Source organism: Glandiceps talaboti, chromosome 10, assembly GCF_964340395.1.
Source record: "Glandiceps talaboti chromosome 10, keGlaTala1.1, whole genome shotgun sequence".
Taxonomy (NCBI): Eukaryota; Metazoa; Hemichordata; class Enteropneusta; family Spengelidae; genus Glandiceps; species Glandiceps talaboti.
Window position 1 is genome coordinate 17,223,795 of NC_135558.1, and position 12,155 is coordinate 17,235,949.

The window sequence follows — 12,155 nt, forward strand, 5'->3', positions numbered from 1 at the left end:
CAACTCAGAAAGGCTATATTTTTTGCCTCAGTCTGAATTATATTAGTAGAACTCTCACCAACGTTCCCAATGTGAAGTGATCTGAAAGTTGGTGAGAGGTCCTCACGTTGGATTGCAGCACTGCATGTTCTTGCCGAGAAGATAAAGAGGTGTAGTAATTATGGTTTAAAACTGACTTTTACAAACGCCAGTCGTGTAGGGTCTATGATTTTTTATGTTGTGGATGAATGCGGCACTTTGATCTGAACCTCAGACCACTATAATAGGAACAGACTAGAATCGCTTTTTGTTTTAGGTGTAAATGGGGCTCTAAACCCATCTTCTCTGTCGTGCATGGTTACCCTTCAAACCTGCTTCAAGCCGAACGTTGTGCAAAACGATACTTCGTGTCTTTACGGTTTTTTTTTGCAATTGTGTTTTAGTGGCCTGAGTCTGAACAAGTGTTCATACAGTACAGCAAAGTCCCACCAACAAAATCCATAGCAATAGATGCAGGAAAACCTCAGTATGGGCGACGGTGAAATCATGGTGTTAATTCTAAAACTTTTGAAAGCAAGAACATATGTTTGTGCAACTTTTGTATTAAAAGCATACCATTCCAATTCAAGGACAACGATTTTGTTCAGAAATGGTGGTAGGACTATAATCCTTCCTACCTCCTTCCTTCCTACCTCCATAGTTCAAAACCGCTGATCGTAACTGCATGGTACAGCGCATCTACATTTATTTCTGAGTTCCGGAGGGCATTATTTGATAAGTACCCCATTCGTCCCTGTATTAGATCTTGTATAGTCATAACATTACAAAGATATGTGATTGTTGTGATCATTTCATTTGCTCATTATGTATTCAAGTGTAGTCAAATTTTCTTAGGTGTATGAGCAACTTTACTTCACCAATAAATTCTACTTTCTCACGAGTATTGTAAAATAACATGGCTATAATATGATACTACACAGCACGTTTTAGACGTATTTGCATATCAATGTCATCTTCAAATTTTCTTGAAGAATTCTTCATCCAGATACTCTAACATACCTGCACACCAAATGTCAGCCCATTCAATCGATTAGTTTTGCGGCTGTCATTCATTTTTACTTTGAATTCTTTTATTTACAAAACAAATGACAGTTTTTGACCCCAAAAATGACCAAAAACAGAAAATTGAAAATATCTTGCTGTCATAAACAAATATGAATAGACTTCTCGATAAAATTCCATTTACTCATTGGGAACATCGAACGTACAATGTCAAAAAGTCGCACTGGCGCAAAGTATCATGGGAAAACTTTCTTTGGCACACCTCACTTAGGAAATATAGCCGCAACAAAAAAGTTAATACTGGGATCATGTCTTTTTAAATTTAGCCTTTACCTTATAGAATAGAAGTATCAAAAGTGTATGCACTAACAAGTATCTGTGGTTTGTGCAAACATGCCAAATCGCTGATGATTGTTAAACAACAAAACTTTGCATACCATTGTCATTAATAATTCTACGTTTTACTTCTGAATCAGTTCTAAACACTTACGATTGAAATGATCGTCAACGATACGCTGATTTGTAGTTGAGGGTAATTAAAAATATTTTACAATGACGATTTCGACCATTAGCCGATGGAGGTGACCCCAACCAAACCTGTCACAAGATGTAAACTTGCACACTTTTTGTGTGTCAATATGTCTGTTCTGGTCAGTCTGTTTTGGGAATTTATGGTACACTCACTGTCGCAGTTTTCAGCCAGGGTCACGTTATTCGACGATTACTATTTGGATAAACACTGCAAAAAAGTAACACCCGTCATTGTTGCTTAGACATTTTCCTAGGGTCTTTTTCAACATGATTTATAGTAAGAAGTAACTTTGTTGATGGTGTAGTCACTGAATTTATAACCCTACATCGATGACTTAGTAATTGAACACGCAAATGAATTATCATGAACACTGATCTACAACCGATCCGACCCTGGGATTCGATCACAATTCATGGCGTCGCTTGCCAGTCTATGTCTATGTCTTGGTCACGCAAACGTGAACACTCTGATATCTGAAACACTTCTTTGCTCCAGATACGCACCTTTTTTTCATGGAAAATGTCATATAGTTTGAAGTAAGCTGGGAGAAAATATTAATGAGATATTTGTAGATTTAAATAAGAGTGAAATGATAGTCAAGTGATTTTGAACCATCTCCGTGTATTTTGCTTTAGCGAAAACACTGACAACTACTAGTATGTGATCGCCCGGTCGTCAAATTGCAAAGAACAATGAAGAACAGCTGAACACCTTCCTGTGGTCATCTGTTCCTTTCCGTACCGACTCTCAATTGTTTTGCTGCGTTTACTTGTATATCTTTAATAACAATAGTTTTTTAACTAACACCAATGTTCTTCCACTTTCTTTGCTTTCAAAATCAGTCACTTACTGTTGTAGCCAGTCAAAGACAGCCATCCTCAACTGGAAACACACCATGACAACAAAGATATACCAGAAAGTCATGACGTTTTGAATCATATCATTCGGCCCCCAACCCTGTTTTTGACAATTAAAAAATGCTCTACTACCCATCACAGCCAGTATCAATCAGACTTTTTCCATATATTATATTCCACCCTAACTTAACCCATATGACCGCCCCATTTATAACTCGTATGTCCGGACATGAACATGATTGGCTTTTCGCTGACCAAGGGGTATGAGACCATATGTGGAAGTGGGGGATAAGCTTATCAAATATGACCGTAGTTCCATGTAAATTAAAACTTATAGTTATGCTTATAGTCGTTACGTTTTCAGTTTATTGTGGTACCCGCTTGATGCTTTCTCTGAAGATGCCGACGGGATCAGTCTAAAATTCAGTTCTGGTGTATAAACTACAATGTATCACACATATCATGACTCTCACTATCCAATCCATCGGCTATACACTGGAGAACACAAGGACTATACTGACTGTTTTCTATCCAGCACGAAATAAATTGAGAATACGTGGAACTTATATGTACATGAACAGTAGCTCCGACAACTCTGACAAGTCTCTATATACCCCACCAGGCCTCTTTGCTGGAGTTCGCGGAGCGTGTGTTGTCAGTGCTAATCTCGTCTAGTTCCTATCACCGTGTTCCTAAACAGTATCGTTACCATTTACACCTCCACTCACTAAACTTGGTTTAGTCATAGAAAATAGAGAGGACCCTCTCTATTGTCTATGGTTTAGTTAGATACCAATTGGCATCTGGACTAGAGCTAATCACGAGTCCATCACAACGTGCATGCATCATTTTCTGATGTCCGCATTTGATTTGGACATTGAAGTAAATGATTTTACATTTCTGAGTCTCATTCGGTATTTTTCCACTGTTCTATATGTGGTAGCTACTACTTTTGGCACAATAAAAAAAAAGATGTTAGGAAGACGAAAAAAAATATAATCGAGATGCACGATAAACATTTTTGGAAAAAAAGTCACATAAATGACTGCAGTATCCATATTTTTAATTGGCATGATTGAAGACTTTAAAAAATGAATGATGATAAAAGTGAGATTTTGCCTCAGTGATGGTTTTTCTATACAAGCGATAACATCACGATACCGGGTACTTCACAAACATTATCTCACTGACTTCAAAACCATAGTGACTAAATCGTTTCGTACAATTAGACGGCATGATGTTTTTTACGTCTCGCACAAGCATATACAATGGTACACTTTACCAAATTGTAATAGACCATGTAAATATTACATTGACCGATGCAGATCTTGCTCGCGCAGGTTGGGTAGATTTATATGCTACGTTATGCCTTAGGCCTAAAAAATAACTGTTTGGTTTCTGTTACCCGACCCACCTAGTTTTTCACTGCCGACCCTTAACTTTTTTTTACGTGTTCTTGAAAAACTAACAAAATCGCAACAATTGTGAAGTCTCACGAGACATAGTGGATGCAGAAACTGACATCAACTTAAAAAGACAATATAAAACTGTTCCTCCAATCTGTAATGGTTGTACATCTAATGGAAAGAAGCCAATAACACAGAGATCATTTGGAAAAAATGGAAAACCAGAATTAGACACTCGCACATGAATAAAAATAAATCTACCTACCCCACCTATTTATTTATTTTGCCTAATCGGAACAACACAATTTTTTTAATAGGCCTATTTCCTAACTCAAGCTTAAATTATTGGACCCTTGTGAACCAAAAATGTGCGAAAATACAACGCCAAAATAGTAACGCTTTGCACGGTTTTCACACTGAGCAATACGATTAGATCATAGACAGTGAAGTTCTCCAGTGTCTCTGGTTAGACCGACAACAATGAAACCGTTAGCGGGATCTCAGAGTCATACTCATTCACATACAATTTTTTATGGCTGTTCACGTTGGTTAGCAACATCTCTGTCTTTGAGTTTGAATGAAATCGCTGCCATTCCCTACAGGAAACTGTTCTATGGAATTACATGCCAGGAGCGCTTTCAATATCATAGAATGTTTTGTTGATCTTTTTTTTTTCTTTTTTTTTTTCTTCTTTTTTTTTTTGGGGGGGGGGGGTCGACAACTTTTACCAAGACAACCATTATATTAATCATTATAGTAACTACCTAGCATGGCTAATAGCCATACTGAGGTAGAACTGTAGATTGCTAAAATGTTATGGGTTGCTGGTTGTACACAACCTCAGCATATGCCACTTGACTTTCAGGCATTAATAGGTGGCAGAAATAGTCCGCACCAGGGCCGCTCTGTAGTCCGCATAAAAGGGTGACTAAGCCCAGACAATATTGTCCAGACCAGATTTGGAGGTGTGAACGCATTTAAAGCTGACTCGGTTCTAAATCTTGGTGCATATTCATGAGGTCGACACCTAGAAAATGAACCATGTGTACATTTCTTTTGTCTTTTGTTAGTTAATTTATGCGGGTAAACTGTGTCTTCACTAACATTTTCCACTAAAAGTTTCAAAATTGTCTTGTTTTTTGAAGGACTACTATAATAATATTTCACCGCCCTTGCTTTATTGTCATATCAGGAAAGTCAAGAACTTGACAAAAGCTATTCACAACAAAGTAATCAAAGTTGTAAAACCAAAATGGTGCCGTGGAGAGTTGTGTCTGGTCATGTTCTGATCATGGAAGTATAACCCACGGTCTGATCTAGTAGCAGTATATCAACGACGAATCTACATTACAAACAAACAAACAAACAACACACACACACACACGGTGATATTAAAAAGCACGCAACACAAAGGTTGGTTCACATCCCTCGCATCAGTACCGGTACCCATTCTACTGAGTTATAAATATAAATCACATTCTCAGCTACAACATTGAACTTGTATGATACAAAAATCTTCAGAATGTGCGGGCCATATTTTCACTACCGGCATTGGCAGTCACCATCACTGCCTTTAAAAAAAATTAATACAGATAAATGGAAGCAAAAACAATCCTTTTGACGGTAGTTTAGTAGTCAGTTATGAATTATGTAACGTTAAATAACGCTATTCAAATATTTCCCTCTATGCCTCCCATATACCGATAGTAAATCTTCAAACATCCATACAGACATGCGGACTTTGCTCCCTACTAGATACATCCATGTTTTACGTTACTTTCGTATTGCAAATTTAGCTGATGATGTCATGTCAAAGCCACGTGGTCTAAAAACCTGAATCTCCGTACATACATTTCGATATGAAATTATTTATCCGTGATGTTTAGAATTTTGGTCGGTCAATATAGTTTCAATGACCAAGTGTGACCCCCACTGATGTCTAAAGTACTAATATCAGTACCTGACCGGCCATGGCCATGGCCTTGTTTTTGTTTTTGATTTTCTTCAATATTCAAATCTACGTAATGTCTGGTTTGTTAGGCCATAAATTCCAAGCATATTTACCATGATATCACAAATATAGACCAGTTACAGAAAGTAATAAGTGTCAGCAAAATACTGTAATATCGACACTGTTTCACGGATTTTAGGGACGCTGGTGCTTGGATTATTTTACGGTTGACATTACCTAGCCAGTAATATAAGGAGTAGTACATGGGTATTTTATCCCTGGACTCTCTGTCTGTTTATATCGAAATGGAATAAGCTGAAACAGTTCTTCTTTGAGCAGGAAATATGTTGTGATTATGGATATTATATATATACATGTATATAATTGCCAACACATCGGCAACGAGAGTAATGACATTGACTATACGTAATATGTAAAGATGTAGTGTAAAATTGGAATACGGTCGTCAGGAACTAGATTAGGGTAGGGGGAGGCTCAGGAGAAAAATTGTTGTCACGGGAAAAAAACGAATTGGGACGTGCGTGAAAATTCGGATTGTCTGAAAGGGGCCCGGAGTCACGTACAAATATTTTGCTCATGAGTTGAACCAAATTTAACTCCAGGAGCAGACGTTTAACAAGCGTATTTTTAAAAGGGTGACTGGCAGAGAATGTGTGTCTCTTGAAGGGTAGACAATATACTCGCGATAGACTATGGGTTTCAGGCCACTGTGTCAGACGTGGTCTTGGAGGAGTCAGTACAATTCCTCCAAGAGTGGTAAGAGGCCAAGCCTGAAATAGACGGGTTTGCAAGTAGAAGTTTACATGCCTTGTCTGTGGTTTACATTGTGCACGCAAAACATCCCACAAAACCGGCCATAACTAAAGCGGCATATCAGTAAATATGAAAAACGTGATCTTGGTAATTTGGATACCAGTTCTGAAAATATTCTCCGGGAAAATAGGTTAAAATGAACATCAAGATAGCTGCCTATTTCCCATTGTTTATAAATCGTCAAGAGGTTAAGCTATCCACTCAGATGAACCACTCTTTGTCACTTTATAATCTGGCATTATACATGGGATAATTTCCAAAATGTACATGTTTTATCGTTTCATTTTGGACTTTATAGAAGTTGATGACTAAAATTACCTTACCCTCGATGAAAGTTATGAATGCGACTAGGTTTTACCATAGACAGGGTGGAGGGTCTATGGTTTTACCTACTAGAATTAGTTGCGACAAGATTGTAAATGCACATGGGCGAGTTTTGCCAGATTGCTTTATTTCAAGTGATTTGAAAATTGTGAATGGCGGACTTGGCCGTGGTCCATCGAATTGTCGAGTACTACCGTGGTGGCACTAGTCGTTCCTCACTGGAACGGCAAGTGCCACCTTATGGCGATATTTATTGTCTTTGAACCTTTCTCAACAAATAAATCACACATAACTCCCCAAACGCTTCCATTCTAGAAATCCGGTGCCGACCCTAAACCTTTTTAATAAAGAAGAAAAATCAGTAAAATCGAGAAAATTGTGAGTGAAGTCTTGCCAGAAATGGTCATCAACTTAAAAAAGACAATAAAAAAACGCGGTTCTTCCAATCTGGAATGCAGAGCAGATGTCTTTGAAATAGAATTATTTAGTTTGGTTTAAAATTTAGTTGAAGTGGGCACAAAACTTGATTTGGTTCTGACTGTTCTGAATTTAGGGACACGAAATCGTCTCCCTGATGGCAGGAGTTCAAAGTGTTGGGACATAATGTGGCCTTTGTCATTTACCATTTTCCCAGCTTTGTTTTGTACACGAGATGTAAACACTTCATTCAAATTAGTCTACTTTTCACTCAATACTTTACTAAACACATTTACAATTTTGTTCAAGACACTCTTGTAGCTAGTCCCTAGACTACCAAACCAGCACAAAAAAGAAAATGTTAAACCGACTCAAAACTCCGATAGAATGTCTGTAATACCTTGGCATTTACAAAATTTTAGGCCCCTCAATTGTTGTAGACAGTAAACTCTAGATTGACATTTCTTGTTAATGAAATCTGTGTTGGCCTTAACATTTGATTTATTATCCAAGACTGTTCCTATATATATATATATATATATATATATATATATATATATATGTATATATATATATATATATTTAGTCACCTGTTCAACTTTAACATTGTCAATAAAAAGGTCGGGCACTACTTTAGGGTTCTTCCTAAAGTCGACCTTTCGTCCAAGTAGTTTTCTTTACACCAAGTAACAAACCTATCAACTTCATCGAAATAAGTACGGTCAGAATTTGACAGGTCAACTAATGCAGAGTTATCAGAATATTTGATAAGTGGATTTGTATCGGTACCTGATGAGCAGTCATTTGTGTAAAGTGTAAATAGTTTGTGTGAGAGTATCGTGCTCTGTGAGGCACCCCTAAATGTTGAATGGAAGGCTGAACTTAATTTTTGGTAGCGAACAAACTGGGAAAGGTTGACAAGAAAATCCATTATCCAGAGGATGAGTTTGGGGTTAACGTTTAAATAACTAAGTTTATGAGCCATCATGTTTGGTTGACTTCTGTTAACGACTGATGAAAAATCAATAACCAATAGTCTTACAAATGAACTTGGTTTTTCAAGATGTGTATACGCATCGTGAAGTAATGTGAGAGTTGCATTATCAGTACCTCTATTACTTTAATATGTAAATTGGTATGGGTCAAGGTGTGAATGTTTTTGTGGGTTTTGACAAAGTAAAATACGCTCGAAGCATTGCACTGCGCTCATTGTATGTCACGGCGTACAAGTATAAACGACGTTCATACTTCCATGACCATAGTTTCTGCGACCTGTCATTTGTTTGACCATAGACACTCCACCTTTGTGGAGGGTCCATGGTTTGATGGGATGCGTTAATTCTGGCAAACTTGTTTGGCAAATCGATCTGACGCAATATAGCTTGTGACCGTGGCATGCATAGCTTGGGTCAAAATCTATAACACCATTAAAGTATAAATAATGTTTAAACTTCCACGATAACACATACCTTTGAGAAATTATACTGACAGTATAATTACTCCAAGCACAGACTATTCTCGTGTCAAACTCCGACACGAACTTGTTTTTCCTTGAAGAGTATATCTCGTGAGACCTATGGAAATTATCAAAATCTATATTGTAGTTGAAAAGAGCAAGAATGAAAAGAGGGGAAATTTAAGGGACATCATTTCTATATACACGTGTATTGTGCAAAGAACCCGATATCTTTGACCGCGTTGCCGTCAACCGAGCAATGGTAATATATATATATATATATATATATAAGAGGTAAGTCATAAACTGAAGGAAAAGTGCTCAATACTGAGAAGTAGAGCTGTATTTACACAAAGTACACAAGTTATGGTACGGAGGCCGTTACGATCTTCAGACGACTAAATAACGGAAATTCAAGTGATAGAATTCGATGCGCGTTGTTGAGTGACATGGTGGAATGATAGAATGTATTTGTTTTCGTGGACGATTTAGTGGACGATCTAGTGGAATTAATCTCTAAAAAAACCCAACATGAATCATGGTCTGAGTACTTCACAAATGTATTCAATGCTCAAGTCCAAAGTGATGAAAGTTTCTCGATTTCCATGATCTTATCAGATCCACCTTGATAGACATAAATTCAGGCATTAATGGTGAGATTAATATCCGACTGTAGTCTTTTGGACAAGGTAATTACTTTGATAGTCTAGTTCCTATACTGTATCATTACCATTTATACCTCCACTCAAAGTATAGTCAGAGTCGTTACTCTAGAAGTCTTGAAATGCATGAGATGCAATTTAAAATTCATTTACAGCCACCCACACAGTCATTAACATCATGTCTTTGTTAATAAATCACAAAACTCTAACCAATAACACAGTCCCTCATAAAGTTAGTGTTTATTGGGACAGTAATGTTCAAATGTGGTATATTTGTCAGCCCATGATGCTACTTATATACTGTTTACATCACCAAAACATTTAGGTTTCACTGATTGGGTGAACAACTTTTTGTGCTATTTGAGGGGCTTTTGGCTAGACGTGGTTTAGTTAGAAACCATATTGGCATCCATACTATTACTTTGAAGGAGATCATTGAAGAACAATAAAAATAAAACTCAAGGTGTGGATATGGGATCAGTGTGGCATTCTACATAGACATTCTCCAACAATTCTTGTAGACATGTTATGTAACCATTTTTTCTTCACGAAAGGCATGTTCCCACAGGAATCAATGGGGTAGGGGTTTCTAACATTGTCTTTTGAAAGTAAATTACATGTATGTCAAAACTAAAATTATTGTATTTACTAAGAGATGAAATTCTTAAGAAAATTGAAAAGTGGTTATTGGTGGTCATAAACTCGACGTTGTTCGCTTTTTATGAATATCTAGGCGTGATTATGTCAAGCAGTGGTCTATGGTATTTAGCGCTTGCAGCTCAAGCGAGTAAAGCAATGATTGCGGTCATGAGTCAACTTGCAAAACTTGGGGACCTCCTAGTCAAAACTAAATTTAAAAGTTTTTGACTGTAAACTATTACCGATATTAAATTATACAGTGGAGATTTTGGGTTTTAATAGGTCTACTGAAACTGAACGTGTTCAAAGTAAATTTCAGTGTTATATTTTGAGTCGTATATAAACATATATGTAGTCTTTGAGTATGGGAGCTACAAAAATGCTTGACAAGTGTTCATTACGGGAAGTAGGCTGAAATGTTTTGAGATTGCTGAACGAGAGCTGCAAAACTTTAACCTCAGACCACTTCTCCTCAGCCCTGGTTCAAGTTCTTAGGTCATAGTGGTGTAAACTACATCTCAGACCACAATGTAGTGACCTGAGACTACATGTACATGTAGGCCCTACCTACTGGTATATTATGTAACTGCACTTGACGCCAGTGTGATTTCTAACTAAACTGTGTTATTGAAAGAACCGATGTGACGTCATCTGTTTTCTTTGTACCTGACACAATCCTAGCTGCTGTATTTTGGGCATGTTCAAGAGGGACAATGTTTTTAGCTGGCAGCCCATACAGAAGGGCCATTCAGTAGTCAGGTATCGATGATATAAGTGCATGACCAAGGTTCTGACAAACTCCGTTTGTAAGATACTGGCGTATGCGACCATAGACAGTGGAGGGGCCCCCTCCACTGTCAATGATGCGACCTATTGTTCGGGGGTGAAAAAGAACTGATCTACATGTCAACGAGATGTGCTTCTTGAGGTTATAACGGTCATCAATTGTTACACAAATGGTACATGCTGAATCCACTAACTGCACAGAAGACGATCCCATGTTGATGTGGTTCATGAGACGAGGAAGCCTGTTGAACTGAGACGTGATAAGGAGGACCTCGGTTTTGCCATCATTAAACTAGCTTATTTTGGGTCATTTAATATCATGTGCAACAGTTTCCATAGACAGTGGAGGGGCCCCCTCCACTGTCAATGATGCGACCTATTGTTCGGGGGTGAAAAAGAACTGATCTACATGTCAACGAGATGTGCTTCTTGAGGTTATAACGGTCATCAATTGTTACACAAATGGTACATGCTGAATCCACTAACTGCACAGAAGACGATCCCATGTTGATGTGGTTCATGAGACGAGGAAGCCTGTTGAACTGAGACGTGATAAGGAGGACCTCGGTTTTGCCATCATTAAACTAGCTTATTTTGGGTCGTTTAATATCATGTGCAACAGTTTCCATCTTAGTTACTGTAGTTGACGTATGTGATTGGGGAAATATATTGGTAAATCTGGTTGTCGTCTGCATGTTGTTGCATATTGAGATTTTGATGTCGGATTAGCTTTCCAAGTGGTGATGTGTATAGACAGCATACGCGTGTAAGAGTGGACCAAGCACAGGGTTTTGTGACACTCCACACTGCAAATGTTTGGTTTCTGATATGCCTTGTACAGAAATGGACTGTTGTATATCTTTGAGGTATAAAGACTCTAGTCGAATGCCTGTAATACCGAGCTCGGAATAAACTTGAAATTATGCTGGAGTCAGAATTTACGGGGGGGGCATGAACAAAATTGAGGTTCAAAGGGAGGGGGGCATGACAATTGTGATGGTCTGAAAGGGCCCCCGAATATTCTGCTCATGATTTGAACCAAAATTAAACCTCAGGAGCAGTTGTTTACCAAGTAAATTTACATTTGTATAAGTGTATGCCTCTCTCTCTCTCTCTCTCTCTCTCTCTCTCTCTCTCTCTCTCTCTCTCTCTCTCTCTCTCTCTCTCTCTCTCTCTCTCTCTCTCTCTCTCTCTCTCTCTCGTCGCCGTATGTCTCCTTCTCTCTTGCTCTATCTCTCTGTGTGGAGACT